Below are 23,629 nucleotides of genomic sequence, written 5' to 3'. Positions count from 1 at the left end.
TTGAGTGTTCCATCAGGGCCCTTGTGATGTCATCCAATAGCTGACCTTACTTGACCTCTTTGACCTCTTGACCTGACAAGGCTCTTGTGACACGCGCAGTGTTCCGTCCATTGAACAGACAAGGTAGGTCCAGCTGCATAGGAAGTGCTGGGCTACTTTTTAGCCACTAAGTAATCCAGTTCAAAAGATCCACAAGAGGGAGACACAGGCAAACTTTACTCATTTATTGAAGCACTGCAAAAGCTAAATGGTTACATCCAGCCAACTTGATACAAAAAAGGGTCAATTGCCTGCCAGAGACGACTCAGCAACCCTCCGAGGTGTGCACAACAGGCCCAAATCAAACGTGGAGGAGGGGAGGTCCAAACAATTCATTCAGGTGATAAGCCAATTAACCAATCATCAGTCTTAATTGGATCCAGGGTGTGTGTGACGACACTGGGGCTGAATGGGTTGCTTGGTGCTGGAAACAACCGACAGCTGATGCAATTAGGAGATTGACAGACTAGATGCAGGTATTATATGCAAAAAGCAACACTGCACTGACTGGGCAGACAGAGGAGAAGCTGAAGGAGGCACGACACACACAACTTTCCACTTGCTTGGCTGGAAGGATGATGCTTGCAATCCATTTCAATTTCATTCTGTTTTTTCATACTGGATTAGAAGGGGTGCACCGGTCCTGGAGGTACTGCAATACCAGGTCAATGCGTGGAGTGGACAGAGCAAGCTCTTTTTCCATCTCCCTGTTCGAAAAATCCATTTAATATATGGTCCCCAGATAGGGGACGTATCAGATATTAAACTGATAAGAACAGATACTACACTTGATCTTAGCCAAAAGGCCGAGAAGCGATAACCTGAAAAGGGTTCGCAGTACAGGCCGATGGTCCCCAATGCAGAGCACTAATGAAGGCAATAGACTACTGTCCCCAGCCCAATACACAGTCCGGGAGGCTTCTTTCTCTCACAAACCGGGGAAAACGTTCACGCGCGTCCTACGCACAGAAGTCACACCAGCATGCTTCTTTTCGTGTTTGCTATCTGCATAGCTCCGCCCACACGCGACTTTTGGACACGCCTTTTCTTCGCACGAAATTCCTGGTGCGGTGCCAAAGCACGCCAAGCAGAAAGCATGATAGGAATAGTAGTGAGTGAAAGGAAAAAAAAAAAAAAAAAAAAAAAAAGGATAACCATTGTTGATTGTGATGTCACGGCACCATTGTTGAGTGTTCCATCAGGGCCCTTGTGATGTCATCCAATAGCTGACCTTACTTGACCTCTTTGACCTCTTGACCTGACAAGGCTCTTGTGACACGCGCAGTGTTCCGTCCATTGAACAGACAAGGTAGGTCCAGCTGCATAGGAAGTGCTGGGCTACTTTTTAGCCACTAAGTAATCCAGTTCAAAAGATCCACAAGAGGGAGACACAGGCAAACTTTACTCATTTATTGAAGCACTGCAAAAGCTAAATGGTTACATCCAGCCAACTTGATACAAAAAAGGGTCAATTGCCTGCCAGAGACGACTCAGCAACCCTCCGAGGTGTGCACAACAGGCCCAAATCAAACGTGGAGGAGGGGAGGTCCAAACAATTCATTCAGGTGATAAGCCAATTAACCAATCATCAGTCTTAATTGGATCCAGGGTGTGTGTGACGACACTGGGGCTGAATGGGTTGCTTGGTGCTGGAAACAACCGACAGCTGATGCAATTAGGAGATTGACAGACTAGATGCAGGTATTATATGCAAAAAGCAACACTGCACTGACTGGGCAGACAGAGGAGAAGCTGAAGGAGGCACGACACACACAACTTTCCACTTGCTTGGCTGGAAGGATGATGCTTGCAATCCATTTCAATTTCATTCTGTTTTTTCATACTGGATTAGAAGGGGTGCACCGGTCCTGGAGGTACTGCAATACCAGGTCAATGCGTGGAGTGGACAGAGCAAGCTCTTTTTCCATCTCCCTGTTCGAAAAATCCATTTAATATATGGTCCCCAGATAGGGGACGTATCAGATATTAAACTGATAAGAACAGATTTTTTTTTTTTTTTTTTAAATTTTTATTAGAAAATTTTAAAACATACATTTATTTCAACAAAAATTAATCCAAACCTCACTAGGTTATTTCAAGGTCAAAACAAACTAAACTTCATCACTAACTAGAATATTCCACATATATATGTTCCATAAGGTAGCTGCAGACTTTCCTAAACACTTCCTATCTTGCAAATAATAAACATAAATTTCACTTAAAGCTAACTTCACACATTCTCTTGCTTCAATAAAGTCTCTTTTGAAAAGCAATATATTACGCACCTTCCAGATAGCATTTTTCACACAGTTTATCATGATCCACATCACTCTCTTTTTTTCTGGTCTTACGGAACTTTCTAGTCCATATAAAATCAGTTCATGATCTAGTCTCTTTAAATCACAGGTGTGTTTCAGGACTACTCCAACTCTCCTCCAGACCTCTTGAGCAAATGCGCAATTCCAAAACACATGCATGACAGACTCTTCTCTTGAACAGTTTCTTCTTGGACATATTGCTGTTGTATTTAATCCCCTTCTATGCTGGAAGACTTTTGTTGGGATACACTCATGTACTATTGCCCATGCAAGATCCTTTAAGCTATTGCTCAGGTAGGCCATATTGCACATTTTCCAACAGTCCATAGATTTATCTGAAGAAAAATTTGCCACCATTTCAACTTGTTGTTCTCTCTCCAATATTTTCCTTACTTTCTTTGGATTGTTTCGAATATTACTTTCATATTTCTCCAACTCATATAGTCTGATTATTTTTTCTATTATTACATATTGTTTTGGTGGTGTTACTAATATTGGAGTCGTCAGTGGTAGTTGAATCCATTTTCTTTTACGAAATAAGTGGCCTGCAGCATATCTCAGAAAAAAGGACCATATAGTCTCTGTATGTATTGTCTTTGCACATCGGGAAAAATATTGTAAATACAGGAGTCTTTTGAGATTTGGTATTTCTTTACCTCCATATTTTTTTAATTTATGCATAATTTCCCTCTTTAGCTTTTCCATCTTTGTACTCCAAATGAATTGAAAACAGCTTCTCTGCAATTGCTTTATGAGATTCTCTTCTGGTGGGAATACTTGTGTTAAATATAATAAGATGGGTATTATTATGGCTTTTATAATTAGGTTTTTCCCCTCAATAGTTAATTGTCTTAATCTCCAGAAATCAAATTTCCCTTGAACCTTCTTTTTCACTATCTCCCAGCTTTTCTTTCCGTTGTTTTCTGCATCGAAGATTACTCCAAGTATTTTTATTTCTTTGGATTGTATCCTAATCTCAGGCACTTGTGCATCTGACCAGTCTCCAATCACGTAACAGTCACATTTTTCTTTATTCAATTTAAATCCTGAAGCCTGGCAGAAGAAATCTGTGATTAGGAGAGCTCTCCTTAGCGATGCCTTATTGTTGCAGAAAATTGTGACGTCATCCATATAAGCGCTGATTTTGACATCTAAACCTTTACCCCCCGGGATTGGTACTCCTCTGATGACTTTTTCTCTTCTTATTAAAGCTAGTAGAGGTTCCAAGGCACATATGAACAGTATTGGTGACAGGGGGCATCCCTGCTTCACCCCAGACTTTAGAAAAACTTTGTCTGTCAGGAATCCATTTATAGAAACCTGACTATAGGCTTCTTTGTACATTGTTGAGATTTGCTTTATCATTTTTTGGGGGAAATTCATACATTCCAATACTTTCCACAGAAACTCATGGGATATTCGGTCATAGGCTTTTAGAAAATCTAAAGATAATATCGCCAGCTCTTGTTCTCTTTCCCTCTGGTACCATATACAATCTTTTATTATATTCAGATTTTCGCATAAGCTTCTCTCTGGTACTCCACATGTTTGATTTTTTTGGATGACTTTCCCAATAACCTTCTTTATTCGCATGACCATGATTTTAGCTAGAATTTTATAATCGACGTTGAGTAAGGTTATGGGCCTCCAGTTTTCAAGATTTTCTCTTTCTCCTTTTTTATGCAACAGTGTAACTATTCCACTTCTCCAGGATTCTGGAAGCACATCACAAAGTAAAGCTTCTTTAAACACCTGCACCAGGTCATCTTTCATAATATTCCAAAAAGTGTTGTACCATTCAATCGGTAGGCCGTCAGAACCAGGTGTTTTGCCTTTATCAAAACTCTTAACTGTTTTCTGTAATTCATCCATTGACAGTTGTATAATGAGATGCTCTTGTTCTTCTCGCCCAAATTTATCTTCCAGAGCCTCTAGGGTGTCATTTACGAAAGAATCGTCAATCTCTTTTTTATCAAACAGTCTCTGATAGAACATTTTGGCCTCCTTTAGCATATCTTCTTTCTCAGTTTTATCTGCAATTTTCGTGATGACACTTTTTGAATTCATAACCTTTTTGAAGAAAAATCTCGAGCACTTTTCGTTTTCTTCCAATTGTTTTACTTTACTATTAAAGATGATTTCTTTCCCTTTGTTGCAGATGGCTTTTTTAATATCCTCCTTAGTTTTTTTGATTAATTCAGATACATCCACACCCGCTTCTTTTAGTTTCAAGTATGTCTGTAATTTTGTGTTTAGGACTCTGAACCATTGTTTTTTCTCCTTTGCCTTTTTAATTCCAGCTTTTATAAAGAATTCCTTCGTTTTTGCCTTGACATACTCCCACCATTTTAGAATTGTTTCGAAACTATTTTTGTTTTTAGTCCATTTTTTATAATTTCGAACAAATTCATCTTTTATGTTTTTATCTTCCAGCAGGTCTACATTCAATCTCCATGTACCTTTGCCTTTTTCACCACCTGGAATTTCAATTTCTGTTTGGATCATTTTATGGTCAGAAAAGATGTTTTCCTCCACACACATATTTATTGGTTTGAAAGTTTTGGAAATAAAAAAAAAATCTAACCTGGATTGCACAGAAGTATTACCCCATGTATATCCAGGATCTCCATCATTTATATTCGACCAGACATCTATCAAGTTTAAGTCCGCTGTTAGATTATTTAATTGTTGTACTGTTTTGTCCAAACGTCTTACTTTTTCTCCTGTCCTGTCTGTATCTTTATATGCGCAATTGAAGTCTCCTCCCACGATCATCGGCGTCTGGCCTACTAAGAAAGGCTGTACATCTTCTAACAATTCTGACCTTTCATGGATTTCCGGAGAAGCATATATATTAAGTAGTTTTATTTCTTTTCCATTATATTTTATATTTATCAGCAGGGCTCTTCCAGGAATTATTTGCATGAACGACAATATTTGACAGTCATTTCCTTTAAATAGTACTCCGACTCCGGAATTCTTATTACTGTTTTCACCGGACCACAAAGAGGGTCCTTTTGTCCACTCTTGCCTTAATTCCGCATAATTCTGTGAGTACTCTATGCCACATTCCTGCAGAAGGATAATGTCACTATCCACCGTCTCTAGATATGCGAACATAGCAGCTCTTCTCGTTGCCCCTTTAATGCTCCTGGCATTTAAAGAGGAGATTTTTAATATTTTAGTCATTATTCATTTATTTATTTTTTTCATAACACTTTAAACAAGCAGCTCCACGAGGAGTTCTTTGTGATTTTTCTTCAAAAAAATTCTTCAGCTTCAGGCCATCTCTTCACTGGATCCACTCGATGACATAAATAGTACCTGTTTCTCAGGACTGTCAAATTGACTTATATACTGTGGATCCGACAGATGAACACTAGGTCTCAAACCACTGTCACTCTCATCCGCGCTTAGCCGGGAAGCTCTTTTCGTGCAAAACGTTTCATCATCCTGTTCGCCCCCTTTTCTCTTCGTCTCTTTTTGCTCGACTTCCATGGTTTCTCCCCCTGCCGACTTCTCCTTCACCCCTGTTCCAGTGACAGATCCCTCTACCTCCTTTACAGGGGCCATTATTTTTGGAAGAATCTTCGCAGGGTCCACCTTTCCAGAGCTTCTGGATGTACCAGCTTTTGGTATACTTAAAGGTAGGCTTGCTTTCACAGGTTCTTTAACACCAGCTGTTACTGCACTCGGGTTACCCACAATTGACCTTCCCGGAATCAAATCCGCTCCAGTCTTCTTTTCATCTGGTTTTTCCCGCTTCTCCGCTGCAGCTTCTGCATACGATTTCCTTGATCTTTTAGAACATTCCTTGAATGCATGTCCTACTTCTTTACACAAGTTGCAGACAATTATATTCGGACAGTCCTGAGTTGTATGACCGGTCTCTTGGCACTTTCCACAAAAAATCACTTCCTCTGGGCATTCTTTCTGCAGATGACCAAATTGGCGACATCTACGACAGTAATTTGGCATCCCGGGGTAATATAAGTATCCTCTGTCTCTCCCAATCACAAAGTTTGATGGGGGGCGGCTCAAACCCCCAATTCCCCCTGGTTCTTCCCTGAAAGTCACCATGAATAGATATTTGCCTGTCCATATGTCAACCTCATTCATCAATTTTCGACAAGATTTCATATTCAAACAATATCTTGATAGGAAAAACTCTATATCCCCTTTGGCAACGAAAGGGTTATACATGTGGATGATTAAAGGAACATCCCCCGTTGAATATAACAAAACAAAATCAAGTCCTTTCAGGATTTCATCGTCATGATGTAATTTAAGTTCTTCATATAGGTTTTGACAGTCTGACATGTTTTCAAAAGTAACAACATAGGTACCTTTCTTGGAGTCATTCAAGGCCAAAATGTTCTCTTTCCTTACTTTCAAAGTCCTGATCAGGATGTCGTTCACGAAGAAAAACAGCTTGGTCCTTTCTCTTGCTTCCTCCGACACCTCGACTGCAACGGAATTACGAATCCTCAATTCGCCCTGTCTGGCAAATCGGACGTTACGCATATGGAATGCCATCTTTATCGATCGCCTTCTTGAATCCTTGCTTTGCAGCTCAGACAACCCTTCAGCCAAGTCCGGACAAGCCAGAAATCTTGGCCAAAAGGCCGAGAAGCGATAACCTGAAAAGGGTTCGCAGTACAGGCCGATGGTCCCCAATGCAGAGCACTAATGAAGGCAATAGACTACTGTCCCCAGCCCAATACACAGTCCGGGAGGCTTCTTTCTCTCACAAACCGGGGAAAACGTTCACGCGCGTCCTACGCACAGAAGTCACACCAGCATGCTTCTTTTCGTGTTTGCTATCTGCATAGCTCCGCCCACACGCGACTTTTGGACACGCCTTTTCTTCGCACGAAATTCCTGGTGCGGTGCCAAAGCACGCCAAGCAGAAAGCATGATAGGAATAGTAGTGAGTGAAAGGAAAAAAAAAAAAAAAAAAAAAAAAAAGGATAACCATTGTTGATTGTGATGTCACGGCACCATTGTTGAGTGTTCCATCAGGGCCCTTGTGATGTCATCCAATAGCTGACCTTACTTGACCTCTTTGACCTCTTGACCTGACAAGGCTCTTGTGACACGCGCAGTGTTCCGTCCATTGAACAGACAAGGTAGGTCCAGCTGCATAGGAAGTGCTGGGCTACTTTTTAGCCACTAAGTAATCCAGTTCAAAAGATCCACAAGAGGGAGACACAGGCAAACTTTACTCATTTATTGAAGCACTGCAAAAGCTAAATGGTTACATCCAGCCAACTTGATACAAAAAAGGGTCAATTGCCTGCCAGAGACGACTCAGCAACCCTCCGAGGTGTGCACAACAGGCCCAAATCAAACGTGGAGGAGGGGAGGTCCAAACAATTCATTCAGGTGATAAGCCAATTAACCAATCATCAGTCTTAATTGGATCCAGGGTGTGTGTGACGACACTGGGGCTGAATGGGTTGCTTGGTGCTGGAAACAACCGACAGCTGATGCAATTAGGAGATTGACAGACTAGATGCAGGTATTATATGCAAAAAGCAACACTGCACTGACTGGGCAGACAGAGGAGAAGCTGAAGGAGGCACGACACACACAACTTTCCACTTGCTTGGCTGGAAGGATGATGCTTGCAATCCATTTCAATTTCATTCTGTTTTTTCATACTGGATTAGAAGGGGTGCACCGGTCCTGGAGGTACTGCAATACCAGGTCAATGCGTGGAGTGGACAGAGCAAGCTCTTTTTCCATCTCCCTGTTCGAAAAATCCATTTAATATATGGTCCCCAGATAGGGGACGTATCAGATATTAAACTGATAAGAACAGATACTACACTTGATCTTAGCCAAAAGGCCGAGAAGCGATAACCTGAAAAGGGTTCGCAGTACAGGCCGATGGTCCCCAATGCAGAGCACTAATGAAGGCAATAGACTACTGTCCCCAGCCCAATACACAGTCCGGGAGGCTTCTTTCTCTCACAAACCGGGGAAAACGTTCACGCGCGTCCTACGCACAGAAGTCACACCAGCATGCTTCTTTTCGTGTTTGCTATCTGCATAGCTCCGCCCACACGCGACTTTTGGACACGCCTTTTCTTCGCACGAAATTCCTGGTGCGGTGCCAAAGCACGCCAAGCAGAAAGCATGATAGGAATAGTAGTGAGTGAAAGGAAAAAAAAAAAAAAAAAAAAAAAAAAAAAGGATAACCATTGTTGATTGTGATGTCACGGCACCATTGTTGAGTGTTCCATCAGGGCCCTTGTGATGTCATCCAATAGCTGACCTTACTTGACCTCTTTGACCTCTTGACCTGACAAGGCTCTTGTGACACGCGCAGTGTTCCGTCCATTGAACAGACAAGGTAGGTCCAGCTGCATAGGAAGTGCTGGGCTACTTTTTAGCCACTAAGTAATCCAGTTCAAAAGATCCACAAGAGGGAGACACAGGCAAACTTTACTCATTTATTGAAGCACTGCAAAAGCTAAATGGTTACATCCAGCCAACTTGATACAAAAAAGGGTCAATTGCCTGCCAGAGACGACTCAGCAACCCTCCGAGGTGTGCACAACAGGCCCAAATCAAACGTGGAGGAGGGGAGGTCCAAACAATTCATTCAGGTGATAAGCCAATTAACCAATCATCAGTCTTAATTGGATCCAGGGTGTGTGTGACGACACTGGGGCTGAATGGGTTGCTTGGTGCTGGAAACAACCGACAGCTGATGCAATTAGGAGATTGACAGACTAGATGCAGGTATTATATGCAAAAAGCAACACTGCACTGACTGGGCAGACAGAGGAGAAGCTGAAGGAGGCACGACACACACAACTTTCCACTTGCTTGGCTGGAAGGATGATGCTTGCAATCCATTTCAATTTCATTCTGTTTTTTCATACTGGATTAGAAGGGGTGCACCGGTCCTGGAGGTACTGCAATACCAGGTCAATGCGTGGAGTGGACAGAGCAAGCTCTTTTTCCATCTCCCTGTTCGAAAAATCCATTTAATATATGGTCCCCAGATAGGGGACGTATCAGATATTAAACTGATAAGAACAGATACTACACTTGATCTTAGCCAAAAGGCCGAGAAGCGATAACCTGAAAAGGGTTCGCAGTACAGGCCGATGGTCCCCAATGCAGAGCACTAATGAAGGCAATAGACTACTGTCCCCAGCCCAATACACAGTCCGGGAGGCTTCTTTCTCTCACAAACCGGGGAAAACGTTCACGCGCGTCCTACGCACAGAAGTCACACCAGCATGCTTCTTTTCGTGTTTGCTATCTGCATAGCTCCGCCCACACGCGACTTTTGGACACGCCTTTTCTTCGCACGAAATTCCTGGTGCGGTGCCAAAGCACGCCAAGCAGAAAGCATGATAGGAATAGTAGTGAGTGAAAGGAAAAAAAAAAAAAAAAAAAAAAAAAAAAGGATAACCATTGTTGATTGTGATGTCACGGCACCATTGTTGAGTGTTCCATCAGGGCCCTTGTGATGTCATCCAATAGCTGACCTTACTTGACCTCTTTGACCTCTTGACCTGACAAGGCTCTTGTGACACGCGCAGTGTTCCGTCCATTGAACAGACAAGGTAGGTCCAGCTGCATAGGAAGTGCTGGGCTACTTTTTAGCCACTAAGTAATCCAGTTCAAAAGATCCACAAGAGGGAGACACAGGCAAACTTTACTCATTTATTGAAGCACTGCAAAAGCTAAATGGTTACATCCAGCCAACTTGATACAAAAAAGGGTCAATTGCCTGCCAGAGACGACTCAGCAACCCTCCGAGGTGTGCACAACAGGCCCAAATCAAACGTGGAGGAGGGGAGGTCCAAACAATTCATTCAGGTGATAAGCCAATTAACCAATCATCAGTCTTAATTGGATCCAGGGTGTGTGTGACGACACTGGGGCTGAATGGGTTGCTTGGTGCTGGAAACAACCGACAGCTGATGCAATTAGGAGATTGACAGACTAGATGCAGGTATTATATGCAAAAAGCAACACTGCACTGACTGGGCAGACAGAGGAGAAGCTGAAGGAGGCACGACACACACAACTTTCCACTTGCTTGGCTGGAAGGATGATGCTTGCAATCCATTTCAATTTCATTCTGTTTTTTCATACTGGATTAGAAGGGGTGCACCGGTCCTGGAGGTACTGCAATACCAGGTCAATGCGTGGAGTGGACAGAGCAAGCTCTTTTTCCATCTCCCTGTTCGAAAAATCCATTTAATATATGGTCCCCAGATAGGGGACGTATCAGATATTAAACTGATAAGAACAGATTTTTTTTTAAGTTGACTATCCCCTCGCGGGGACGCCATATTTATTAAAAGAATTTACAAAATTTTAACAATTATCACATAAATACAGAAGAAAATAATTAAATACATAATCAAAGGATGGCATTAAAAATGAATAAAATTATCTTATATTACAGAATTCCATTCACTTAAAAACCATTTATTCTCTACCGCAGTATTAACTTTTTTCTCAATTAAAAGATAAATATACATTTCACTAAAACAAAATCCCAGAACATCGTTGACGGATAAAACCTCTCTTTTAAAAACTAAAATATTTCTAGCCTTCCAGAGGGCTTCCTTTGCGCAGTTCATCGTCTTCCATGCCACAGCCTCTTGGCAGGCTGTTGGGCATTCCAAAAGACCGTATAGGATCATATCGTAGGTGAAGTCTCTCAGGCCTGCCATCTTCCTTAAAAGTGGGAGCACTCTTCTCCAGAAATCCTGGGCAAACGGACATGACCACAGTAGATGTTGAACCGTCTCTTCTTGTTGACAATTATTCCTCGGACAGATGGCAGACCTTACATAGCCTCTTCGGTATTGGAATGCCCGGCATGGAAGACACTGATGAACACAATTCCACGCCAAGTCTTTCTGGGAATTAAAAAGATAGGAGATGTTAATAATTTTCCAGATTTTTTTGCATTTATCTTCTCTAAAATTCTTTATATCACAAGTTATCTCCTTCATTTTTATTTCTTTTATTAATTGTTTACTGTTTTTAAGCTCATTTATATTTTTCTTCTTCAAATTAAAAGTTGACACTATCTCTTCTAAAATCTTATAACTTACTGGCAAATTAAAAGCATAAGGAACTGATAAAATAGTTTTGAACCAATTAAACTTACGCATAAAAAAACCAGTATTAAAACGAACATAATAAGACCAATAGTGTTCTTTAAAAAGAGCGTTAAAACAGAAACTAAAAAATTTTATCAATAAAAATCTCTTAAAATCTGGAAAATCTTTGCCGCCTTTTCCTTGGATTTTCATGACGTCTTCTCTTTTCAATTTCTCCATCTTTGAATTCCAGAAGAAGGTAAAACAGCTTTTATTAATTTTCTTCAATACATTCATGGGAGGGGGAAACACCATACTTAAGTATAATAAAAGGGGAAGAATGATCATCTTAATAATTAAAATTTTCCCCTCCATTGTGAGTTTCCTCATACTCCACATATTTATTTTTTGATTTACCTTCTTTTCCACCATGCCCCAACTAAAAAAACCATTATTAGACTCACTGAAGGAGACACCTAAAATGGTGATAAAATCAGACACAGGGATATTAATATCATGTAAAACCATACTTCCAATATTTAAAATATTACTCTTGTTAAAGTTCACTTTAAAACCAGAAGCACTACAAAAGAACTGAACATGCCCTAAGGCTTTCCGGAGTGATAGGGCGTCCCTGCATAAAACCGCCACATCGTCCATATACCCCACCGCTTTGGCCTCTAGTCCCCTTCCACCGGGCAAGGGCACTCCGCGTATCGCTTTATCTGTTCGCAGCTTACATAAGAGAGGCTCTAATGCGCAAATAAAAAGCAGTGGGGACAAGGGACACCCCTGCTTCACTCCGGAATCTAAAATTACTTCCTGTGTCTTAAAACCATTAATTAAAATTTTACTTGTGCATTTATTATAAAATGCTTTAAGAGACAATAAAAACCCCTCGGGTATACCCATTTTTTCTAAAACCTTAAAAAGATAAAAATGAGATACTCTGTCAAACGCCTTCTCGAAGTCAATAGATAAAATGGCTAATTTACCTTCTCTTGACTTAGTATCATCAATACAATCTTTAATAAGGTTCAGGTTATCCCATATGCTTCTTCCTGGGATTCCACAGACTTGATTAAAATGAATAATTTTAGAAATTACCCCTTTTAACCTATTGGCGCAGATTTTTGCCATGATCTTATAGTCTGTGTTAAGAAGGGTTATTGGTCTCCAATTCTTCAAATCTGCCTTATCACCTTTCTTATACAATAAGGAGACCTCACCCTTCCTCCAGGACTTGGGTAAAACCTTTGAATAAAAAACCTCACTAAAAAGACTAAAAAGATCGTCTTTTAAAAGGTCATAAAATTTGACATAAAATTCTATGGGTATACCGTCGGGGCCGGGTACCTTACCCGTCTTAAAACTCTTTGTTGTCTCTAAAACCTCCTGCTCCGTTAAACCTCGGGATAAAATCTGTTGCGAGGCAGGATCTAAAACCGCAGTGATCTCCTTCAGTGAGTCCTGTAAAATAGACTGATCCACAGACTTTACATTAAAAAGTTCAGAATAAAAACAATGTACTTTATGTAAAATGCCTTGTATTTCCTTAATTCCGTCTATTTCATTAATAGCTTCTTTTTTGTTATTAATTTTTTTAAAGAAGTATCTAGAGCATTTTTCGTTTTCTTCGATATGCCTCACTCTGGATCTAAAAATTAATTCTTTCCCTTTTTGCTCTATACATTTTGTAATTTCTTTCCTAAGATTTTCTATATCACTCTTCACATCCATACCATTGTCTCTGAATTTATACAAGGTTTGTAAACGGGTATTAAGATCTTTAAAGGAGTCCTTCTTCTCTCTTGCTTTCTGGGTACTTTTATTTATGAAGAAACTTTTTATTTTTTTCTTCATTTTTTCCCACCAGCTACTAATAGAGATATTTGGACTCCTTACCCGTTTACATCTTGTATAAAAACTTTTAAAATCAATAATAGTCTGTGGATCGTCTAAAAGAGAAACGTTCAATTTCCATGATTTTTTACCAGGAACCTTATTAAAATTATGTTTAATAATAAATAATAAGATTTTGTGGTCGGAAAAAACATTGGTTAAAAGCTCGCATTTAAAAGGCAGTAGCTGATCATTACAAAAAATAAAATCTATTCTAGAACTGCAGTTGACATTACTCCAGGTAACGCCGGCAACCTCTGGGGCATCTTTATTGCATTCTTTATAGACGTCAAGGAGTTTAAAATCATCAACCAGATTCTTCAACATCCCAGAGGTTTTATCATAATTCCTGCTGGTAGATGAAGTTTGCCGACGTTCCCCCTTCATAATACAATTAAAATCTCCTGCAACAACACATGGTTCAGAGGTATTGATAAAAACAGATAAAATTTCTAGCATGTCAGCTCTTTCGTTCTTATCAGGAGAACCATAAAAATTTAAAAACTGCCATTTAATACCATTGATAAAAGCTTTGACCAATAAAATCCTACCTGGTAAAATTTCATTAAAATCATCAATTAAAACGTTCCCTTTAAAAAGTATGGCGACCCCACCTGATCTGGACTCATTGGATCCAGACCAGATGGATGGTCCGTGTTGCCAATCTTCTTTATAGCTTTTGTATGAGCTTGTATGGGGAATGCCACATTCCTGCAAGAAAAACACGGATGCTGTCATTGTGGTTAAAAAATTAAAAAGAGCAACCCGTCTATGTTTAGACTTGACGCCCCTCACATTGAGGGAAACTCCCTTTATTTCGGCATCCATGATATTCATTAGGAAGAGTCAGCATGCCCAGAAAACTCATTTACACTTCCATTCCCGCCCTCTTCTGACCCAATCGTTATAAGGGAACCTTCCGGAGAGGAACTTCCATCACTCAGGCAGGAGCCTGCAGTCATGCTCGGGTAATCAGGCAAGCCAGCCTCTGATAGCTTCACCTGGGTCCCCATACCTTGACCATTTAGATCCTCATCGTTTGCGTCAGGTGGGTCTCCGACTGGATCCGTTGCTCCCCCCAGGCTCTGGGAGGTCCCAGGCCTCTCAGGGGAATGCTGCGCACAAGGCAGGGAATCGGACGCCTCCAGGGAGGCACTCGCCTCCCCAACCACCTTATCCGGCGGGGGGGGGGCAGCCGGAGGAGCCACGTCCGCCTGATCTTGATGGCCGGACGTTTCCATCGGCTCCTCCTTCTCCCTATCCGGAGAGCGCCCTTTTTTTCCCCGCCTCTTTTTCCCTTGGATCTCCCACACACCTTCTTCCGGATCGTCATCAGGCTTAGGGGACCCAGATTGCGGAGTTTGTCTGGACTCCCCTGAACGACCGCTCTTTTGGGGAGTTCCAGACTTTTTGAGCCTTGCCACTATCTCCGCTTTGCGCTTGGCATTCCGCCTCTCCTTCGCATCTGTGGGATCACCCGAGCAATCCTGCTCCATATCATCCGCCTTGGCCCCCGCATCACTTGCATCAGGGGCCTCGGGCTCCTGCCTTACCTCTGCTTCCATTGCCTGTTCCTCTCCTTGAGGGCGGGTCTGGTCAGCTGACTCCTGTGGGGGCGTCTTGGGTCGCTCATCCTTTCTGTGGGGACAAAATCTGTATAGATGCCCAGTGCGTTGACAAAATGTACATTTTTTTGCATTGGGACATTCCTTGTTACTATGTTGAGTGCTCCCACAATTCCTACACTGGGCATCACAATTCTCATTTGTATGTCCGTATACCCCACAGAATTTGCAGAAATTAGGCATTCCCGTAAAGAAGAGGTCGCCATTAATTTGACCTAGTTTAAAACGGGCAGGTGGTAATTTAATTCCAGAGGAAAAGGCGGCATCTTTAATAAAAGTCACTAAAAATTTCCATTTGGATGTCCATATTCCACACTCGTTCATAACCTTCCCCATAAATTGGACCTCCTTAAAATACAAGGATAAAAACTTCTCCAGTTCTTTCTGGTCCACATAAGGGGAATACATCTTAATCACCACGAGCTTTTTCTCGTCGAAAGCGTGCTCAATGATACGGGTACGCCCAAGCCTGGGATCATCCTTTATTTTCTCAGCTTGTTTTAAAGCATCACGGAAAATGCCGTCTCCCGCCAGAGTAACATCATAAATGGCTCGCTTGGGGTAGTCTTGTATGGCGAGAATCTCATTCCTCCGGACATGCAAGAGATCTCCCAACACCGTATCCACAACATATCGCAACGATTCCGACTTTTTGTCCATAAGGACGCCTCCAGTGAGGAAAATCCTCACTGAGTTTTTCAGTCTGGCGTATTCCGGCACGGAGCCGGGATCGCCATCCATGGTCGCAACGTCGTACCGAGGCTGCACCTCCTGGTAAGTATAAAACTACCAGAAGGCCGGGGGATCGCAACTCGTTACCCTGGGACTAAGTCCTCCCCCCAATAGCAGCAGGTGGGTGAAGCCCGGGCTATAAACCCGGGCGATCCCACAAGGCCGAGGGGAGGAGTACCCGAATACCCTCAGCTAAGACCAAGTGCAGAATTAGAAACACATACACTTGATCTTAGCCAAAGGCCGAGAAGCGATAACCTGAAAAGGGTTCGCAGTACAGGCCGATGGTCCCCAATGCAGAGCACTAATGAAGGCAATAGACTACTGTCCCCAGCCCAATACACAGTCCGGGAGGCTTCTTTCTCTCACAAACCGGGGAAAACGTTCACGCGCGTCCTACGCACAGAAGTCACACCAGCATGCTTCTTTTCGTGTTTGCTATCTGCATAGCTCCGCCCACACGCGACTTTTGGACACGCCTTTTCTTCGCACGAAATTCCTGGTGCGGTGCCAAAGCACGCCAAGCAGAAAGCATGATAGGAATAGTAGTGAGTGAAAGGAAAAAAAAAAAAAAAAAAAAAAAAAAAAGGATAACCATTGTTGATTGTGATGTCACGGCACCATTGTTGAGTGTTCCATCAGGGCCCTTGTGATGTCATCCAATAGCTGACCTTACTTGACCTCTTTGACCTCTTGACCTGACAAGGCTCTTGTGACACGCGCAGTGTTCCGTCCATTGAACAGACAAGGTAGGTCCAGCTGCATAGGAAGTGCTGGGCTACTTTTTAGCCACTAAGTAATCCAGTTCAAAAGATCCACAAGAGGGAGACACAGGCAAACTTTACTCATTTATTGAAGCACTGCAAAAGCTAAATGGTTACATCCAGCCAACTTGATACAAAAAAGGGTCAATTGCCTGCCAGAGACGACTCAGCAACCCTCCGAGGTGTGCACAACAGGCCCAAATCAAACGTGGAGGAGGGGAGGTCCAAACAATTCATTCAGGTGATAAGCCAATTAACCAATCATCAGTCTTAATTGGATCCAGGGTGTGTGTGACGACACTGGGGCTGAATGGGTTGCTTGGTGCTGGAAACAACCGACAGCTGATGCAATTAGGAGATTGACAGACTAGATGCAGGTATTATATGCAAAAAGCAACACTGCACTGACTGGGCAGACAGAGGAGAAGCTGAAGGAGGCACGACACACACAACTTTCCACTTGCTTGGCTGGAAGGATGATGCTTGCAATCCATTTCAATTTCATTCTGTTTTTTCATACTGGATTAGAAGGGGTGCACCGGTCCTGGAGGTACTGCAATACCAGGTCAATGCGTGGAGTGGACAGAGCAAGCTCTTTTTCCATCTCCCTGTTCGAAAAATCCATTTAATATATGGTCCCCAGATAGGGGACGTATCAGATATTAAACTGATAAGAACAGATACTACACTTGATCTTAGCCAAAAGGCCGAGAAGCGATAACCTGAAAAGGGTTCGCAGTACAGGCCGATGGTCCCCAATGCAGAGCACTAATGAAGGCAATAGACTACTGTCCCCAGCCCAATACACAGTCCGGGAGGCTTCTTTCTCTCACAAACCGGGGAAAACGTTCACGCGCGTCCTACGCACAGAAGTCACACCAGCATGCTTCTTTTCGTGTTTGCTATCTGCATAGCTCCGCCCACACGCGACTTTTGGACACGCCTTTTCTTCGCACGAAATTCCTGGTGCGGTGCCAAAGCACGCCAAGCAGAAAGCATGATAGGAATAGTAGTGAGTGAAAGGAAAAAAAAAAAAAAAAAAAAAAAAAAAAGGATAACCATTGTTGATTGTGATGTCACGGCACCATTGTTGAGTGTTCCATCAGGGCCCTTGTGATGTCATCCAATAGCTGACCTTACTTGACCTCTTTGACCTCTTGACCTGACAAGGCTCTTGTGACACGCGCAGTGTTCCGTCCATTGAACAGACAAGGTAGGTCCAGCTGCATAGGAAGTGCTGGGCTACTTTTTAGCCACTAAGTAATCCAGTTCAAAAGATCCACAAGAGGGAGACACAGGCAAACTTTACTCATTTATTGAAGCACTGCAAAAGCTAAATGGTTACATCCAGCCAACTTGATACAAAAAAGGGTCAATTGCCTGCCAGAGACGACTCAGCAACCCTCCGAGGTGTGCACAACAGGCCCAAATCAAACGTGGAGGAGGGGAGGTCCAAACAATTCATTCAGGTGATAAGCCAATTAACCAATCATCAGTCTTAATTGGATCCAGGGTGTGTGTGACGACACTGGGGCTGAATGGGTTGCTTGGTGCTGGAAACAACCGACAGCTGATGCAATTAGGAGATTGACAGACTAGATGCAGGTATTATATGCAAAAAGCAACACTGCACTGACTGGGCAGACAGAGGAGAAGCTGAAGGAGGCACGACACACACAACTTTCCACTTGCTTGGCTGGAAGGATGATGCTTGCAATCCATTTCAATTTCATTCTGTTTTTTCATACTGGATTAGAAGGGGTGCACCGGTCCTGGAGGTACTGCAATACCAGGTCAATGCGTGGAGTGGACAGAGCAAGCTCTTTTTCCATCTCCCTGTTCGAAAAATCCATTTAATATATGGTCCCCAGATAGGGGACGTATCAGATATTAAACTGATAAGAACAGATACTACACTTGATCTTAGCCAAAAGGCCGAGAAGCGATAACCTGAAAAGGGTTCGCAGTACAGGCCGATGGTCCCCAATGCAGAGCACTAATGAAGGCAATAGACTACTGTCCCCAGCCCAATACACAGTCCGGGAGGCTTCTTTCTCTCACAAACCGGGGAAAACGTTCACGCGCGTCCTACGCACAGAAGTCACACCAGCATGCTTCTTTTCGTGTTTGCTATCTGCATAGCTCCGCCCACACGCGACTTTTGGACACGCCTTTTCTTCGCACGAAATTCCTGGTGCGGTGCCAAAGCACGCCAAGCAGAAAGCATGATAGGAATAGTAGTGAGTGAAAGGAAAAAAAAAAAAAAAAAAAAAAAAAAAAGGATAACCATTGTTGATTGTGATGTCACGGCACCATTGTTGAGTGTTCCATCAGGGCCCTTGTGATGTCATCCAATAGCTGACCTTACTTGACCTCTTTGACCTCTTGACCTGACAAGGCTCTTGTGACACGCGCAGTGTTCCGTCCATTGAACAGACAAGGTAGGTCCAGCTGCATAGGAAGTGCTGGGCTACTTTTTAGCCACTAAGTAATCCAGTTCAAAAGATCCACAAGAGGGAGACACAGGCAAACTTTACTCATTTATTGAAGCACTGCAAAAGCTAAATGGTTACATCCAGCCAACTTGATACAAAAAAGGGTCAATTGCCTGCCAGAGACGACTCAGCAACCCTCCGAGGTGTGCACAACAGGCCCAAATCAAACGTGGAGGAGGGGAGGTCCAAACAATTCATTCAGGTGATAAGCCAATTAACCAATCATCAGTCTTAATTGGATCCAGGGTGTGTGTGACGACACTGGGGCTGAATGGGTTGCTTGGTGCTGGAAACAACCGACAGCTGATGCAATTAGGAGATTGACAGACTAGATGCAGGTATTATATGCAAAAAGCAACACTGCACTGACTGGGCAGACAGAGGAGAAGCTGAAGGAGGCACGACACACACAACTTTCCACTTGCTTGGCTGGAAGGATGATGCTTGCAATCCATTTCAATTTCATTCTGTTTTTTCATACTGGATTAGAAGGGGTGCACCGGTCCTGGAGGTACTGCAATACCAGGTCAATGCGTGGAGTGGACAGAGCAAGCTCTTTTTCCATCTCCCTGTTCGAAAAATCCATTTAATATATGGTCCCCAGATAGGGGACGTATCAGATATTAAACTGATAAGAACAGATACTACACTTGATCTTAGCCAAAAGGCCGAGAAGCGATAACCTGAAAAGGGTTCGCAGTACAGGCCGATGGTCCCCAATGCAGAGCACTAATGAAGGCAATAGACTACTGTCCCCAGCCCAATACACAGTCCGGGAGGCTTCTTTCTCTCACAAACCGGGGAAAACGTTCACGCGCGTCCTACGCACAGAAGTCACACCAGCATGCTTCTTTTCGTGTTTGCTATCTGCATAGCTCCGCCCACACGCGACTTTTGGACACGCCTTTTCTTCGCACGAAATTCCTGGTGCGGTGCCAAAGCACGCCAAGCAGAAAGCATGATAGGAATAGTAGTGAGTGAAAGGAAAAAAAAAAAAAAAAAAAAAAAAAAAGGATAACCATTGTTGATTGTGATGTCACGGCACCATTGTTGAGTGTTCCATCAGGGCCCTTGTGATGTCATCCAATAGCTGACCTTACTTGACCTCTTTGACCTCTTGACCTGACAAGGCTCTTGTGACACGCGCAGTGTTCCGTCCATTGAACAGACAAGGTAGGTCCAGCTGCATAGGAAGTGCTGGGCTACTTTTTAGCCACTAAGTAATCCAGTTCAAAAGATCCACAAGAGGGAGACACAGGCAAACTTTACTCATTTATTGAAGCACTGCAAAAGCTAAATGGTTACATCCAGCCAACTTGATACAAAAAAGGGTCAATTGCCTGCCAGAGACGACTCAGCAACCCTCCGAGGTGTGCACAACAGGCCCAAATCAAACGTGGAGGAGGGGAGGTCCAAACAATTCATTCAGGTGATAAGCCAATTAACCAATCATCAGTCTTAATTGGATCCAGGGTGTGTGTGACGACACTGGGGCTGAATGGGTTGCTTGGTGCTGGAAACAACCGACAGCTGATGCAATTAGGAGATTGACAGACTAGATGCAGGTATTATATGCAAAAAGCAACACTGCACTGACTGGGCAGACAGAGGAGAAGCTGAAGGAGGCACGACACACACAACTTTCCACTTGCTTGGCTGGAAGGATGATGCTTGCAATCCATTTCAATTTCATTCTGTTTTTTCATACTGGATTAGAAGGGGTGCACCGGTCCTGGAGGTACTGCAATACCAGGTCAATGCGTGGAGTGGACAGAGCAAGCTCTTTTTCCATCTCCCTGTTCGAAAAATCCATTTAATATATGGTCCCCAGATAGGGGACGTATCAGATATTAAACTGATAAGAACAGATACTACACTTGATCTTAGCCAAAAGGCCGAGAAGCGATAACCTGAAAAGGGTTCGCAGTACAGGCCGATGGTCCCCAATGCAGAGCACTAATGAAGGCAATAGACTACTGTCCCCAGCCCAATACACAGTCCGGGAGGCTTCTTTCTCTCACAAACCGGGGAAAACGTTCACGCGCGTCCTACGCACAGAAGTCACACCAGCATGCTTCTTTTCGTGTTTGCTATCTGCATAGCTCCGCCCACACGCGACTTTTGGACACGCCTTTTCTTCGCACGAAATTCCTGGTGCGGTGCCAAAGCACGCCAAGCAGAAAGCATGATAGGAATAGTAGTGAGTGAAAGGAAAAAAAAAAAAAAAAAAAAAAAAAAAAGGATAACCATTGTTGATTGTGATGTCACGGCACCATTGTTGAGTGTTCCATCAGGGCCCTTGTGATGTCATCCAATAGCTGACCTTACTTGACCTCTTTGACCTCTTGACCTGACAAGGCTCTTGTGACACGCGCAGTGTTCCGTCCATTGAACAGACAAGGTAGGTCCAGCTGCATAGGAAGTGCTGGGCTACTTTTTAGCCACTAAGTAATCCAGTTCAAAAGATCCACAAGAGGGAGACACAGGCAAACTTTACTCATTTATTGAAGCACTGCAAAAGCTAAATGGTTACATCCAGCCAACTTGATACAAAAAAGGGTCAATTGCCTGCCAGAGACGACTCAGCAACCCTCCGAGGTGTGCACAACAGGCCCAAATCAAACGTGGAGGAGGGGAGGTCCAAACAATTCATTCAGGTGATAAGCCAATTAACCAATCATCAGTCTTAATTGGATCCAGGGTGTGTGTGACGACACTGGGGCTGAATGGGTTGCTTGGTGCTGGAAACAACCGACAGCTGATGCAATTAGGAGATTGACAGACTAGATGCAGGTATTATATGCAAAAAGCAACACTGCACTGACTGGGCAGACAGAGGAGAAGCTGAAGGAGGCACGACACACACAACTTTCCACTTGCTTGGCTGGAAGGATGATGCTTGCAATCCATTTCAATTTCATTCTGTTTTTTCATACTGGATTAGAAGGGGTGCACCGGTCCTGGAGGTACTGCAATACCAGGTCAATGCGTGGAGTGGACAGAGCAAGCTCTTTTTCCATCTCCCTGTTCGAAAAATCCATTTAATATATGGTCCCCAGATAGGGGACGTATCAGATATTAAACTGATAAGAACAGATACTACACTTGATCTTAGCCAAAAGGCCGAGAAGCGATAACCTGAAAAGGGTTCGCAGTACAGGCCGATGGTCCCCAATGCAGAGCACTAATGAAGGCAATAGACTACTGTCCCCAGCCCAATACACAGTCCGGGAGGCTTCTTTCTCTCACAAACCGGGGAAAACGTTCACGCGCGTCCTACGCACAGAAGTCACACCAGCATGCTTCTTTTCGTGTTTGCTATCTGCATAGCTCCGCCCACACGCGACTTTTGGACACGCCTTTTCTTCGCACGAAATTCCTGGTGCGGTGCCAAAGCACGCCAAGCAGAAAGCATGATAGGAATAGTAGTGAGTGAAAGGAAAAAAAAAAAAAAAAAAAAAAAAAAAGGATAACCATTGTTGATTGTGATGTCACGGCACCATTGTTGAGTGTTCCATCAGGGCCCTTGTGATGTCATCCAATAGCTGACCTTACTTGACCTCTTTGACCTCTTGACCTGACAAGGCTCTTGTGACACGCGCAGTGTTCCGTCCATTGAACAGACAAGGTAGGTCCAGCTGCATAGGAAGTGCTGGGCTACTTTTTAGCCACTAAGTAATCCAGTTCAAAAGATCCACAAGAGGGAGACACAGGCAAACTTTACTCATTTATTGAAGCACTGCAAAAGCTAAATGGTTACATCCAGCCAACTTGATACAAAAAAGGGTCAATTGCCTGCCAGAGACGACTCAGCAACCCTCCGAGGTGTGCACAACAGGCCCAAATCAAACGTGGAGGAGGGGAGGTCCAAACAATTCATTCAGGTGATAAGCCAATTAACCAATCATCAGTCTTAATTGGATCCAGGGTGTGTGTGACGACACTGGGGCTGAATGGGTTGCTTGGTGCTGGAAACAACCGACAGCTGATGCAATTAGGAGATTGACAGACTAGATGCAGGTATTATATGCAAAAAGCAACACTGCACTGACTGGGCAGACAGAGGAGAAGCTGAAGGAGGCACGACACACACAACTTTCCACTTGCTTGGCTGGAAGGATGATGCTTGCAATCCATTTCAATTTCATTCTGTTTTTTCATACTGGATTAGAAGGGGTGCACCGGTCCTGGAGGTACTGCAATACCAGGTCAATGCGTGGAGTGGACAGAGCAAGCTCTTTTTCCATCTCCCTGTTCGAAAAATCCATTTAATATATGGTCCCCAGATAGGGGACGTATCAGATATTAAACTGATAAGAACAGATACTACACTTGATCTTAGCCAAAAGGCCGAGAAGCGATAACCTGAAAAGGGTTCGCAGTACAGGCCGATGGTCCCCAATGCAGAGCACTAATGAAGGCAATAGACTACTGTCCCCAGCCCAATACACAGTCCGGGAGGCTTCTTTCTCTCACAAACCGGGGAAAACGTTCACGCGCGTCCTACGCACAGAAGTCACACCAGCATGCTTCTTTTCGTGTTTGCTATCTGCATAGCTCCGCCCACACGCGACTTTTGGACACGCCTTTTCTTCGCACGAAATTCCTGGTGCGGTGCCAAAGCACGCCAAGCAGAAAGCATGATAGGAATAGTAGTGAGTGAAAGGAAAA

The 23,629-nt window shown here is 43.4% G+C and overlaps 10 non-coding genes and 1 pseudogene across 10 annotated transcripts; all 11 read right to left on the bottom strand.

Annotated features, from left to right (window-relative positions):
* Window positions 1-666: 666 nt before the first annotated feature.
* Window positions 667-857, bottom strand: LOC120982918. Its single transcript, XR_005774999.1, has one exon. It is a non-coding gene; the product is annotated as a U2 spliceosomal RNA (small nuclear RNA).
* A 1,034-nt stretch (window positions 858-1,891) lies between these two features.
* On the bottom strand, window positions 1,892-2,084 carry LOC120982897. The gene has a single exon (XR_005774989.1). It is a non-coding gene; the product is annotated as a U2 spliceosomal RNA (small nuclear RNA).
* Window positions 2,085-8,029: 5,945 nt separating this feature from the next.
* On the bottom strand, window positions 8,030-8,220 carry LOC120982917. Its single transcript, XR_005774998.1, has one exon. It is a non-coding gene; the product is annotated as a U2 spliceosomal RNA (small nuclear RNA).
* A 1,038-nt stretch (window positions 8,221-9,258) lies between these two features.
* On the bottom strand, window positions 9,259-9,449 carry LOC120982916. Its single transcript, XR_005774997.1, has one exon. It is a non-coding gene; the product is annotated as a U2 spliceosomal RNA (small nuclear RNA).
* Window positions 9,450-10,486: 1,037 nt separating this feature from the next.
* On the bottom strand, window positions 10,487-10,694 carry LOC120982900 (annotated as a pseudogene).
* A 6,297-nt stretch (window positions 10,695-16,991) lies between these two features.
* On the bottom strand, window positions 16,992-17,182 carry LOC120982915. Its single transcript, XR_005774996.1, has one exon. It is a non-coding gene; the product is annotated as a U2 spliceosomal RNA (small nuclear RNA).
* A 1,037-nt stretch (window positions 17,183-18,219) lies between these two features.
* LOC120982914 lies at window positions 18,220-18,410 on the bottom strand. The gene has a single exon (XR_005774995.1). It is a non-coding gene; the product is annotated as a U2 spliceosomal RNA (small nuclear RNA).
* A 1,037-nt stretch (window positions 18,411-19,447) lies between these two features.
* On the bottom strand, window positions 19,448-19,638 carry LOC120982913. Its single transcript, XR_005774994.1, has one exon. It is a non-coding gene; the product is annotated as a U2 spliceosomal RNA (small nuclear RNA).
* Window positions 19,639-20,674: 1,036 nt separating this feature from the next.
* On the bottom strand, window positions 20,675-20,865 carry LOC120982912. Its single transcript, XR_005774993.1, has one exon. It is a non-coding gene; the product is annotated as a U2 spliceosomal RNA (small nuclear RNA).
* A 1,037-nt stretch (window positions 20,866-21,902) lies between these two features.
* On the bottom strand, window positions 21,903-22,093 carry LOC120982911. Its single transcript, XR_005774992.1, has one exon. It is a non-coding gene; the product is annotated as a U2 spliceosomal RNA (small nuclear RNA).
* Window positions 22,094-23,129: 1,036 nt separating this feature from the next.
* LOC120982905 lies at window positions 23,130-23,320 on the bottom strand. The gene has a single exon (XR_005774991.1). It is a non-coding gene; the product is annotated as a U2 spliceosomal RNA (small nuclear RNA).
* Between the last annotated feature and the right edge of the window lie 309 nt (window positions 23,321-23,629).

This window comes from Bufo bufo (genome assembly GCF_905171765.1).
Source record: "Bufo bufo chromosome 6 unlocalized genomic scaffold, aBufBuf1.1 SUPER_6_unloc_3, whole genome shotgun sequence".
NCBI lineage: Eukaryota > Metazoa > Chordata > Amphibia > Anura > Bufonidae > Bufo > Bufo bufo.
This window is presented reverse-complemented; position numbering and strand designations above follow the sequence as displayed.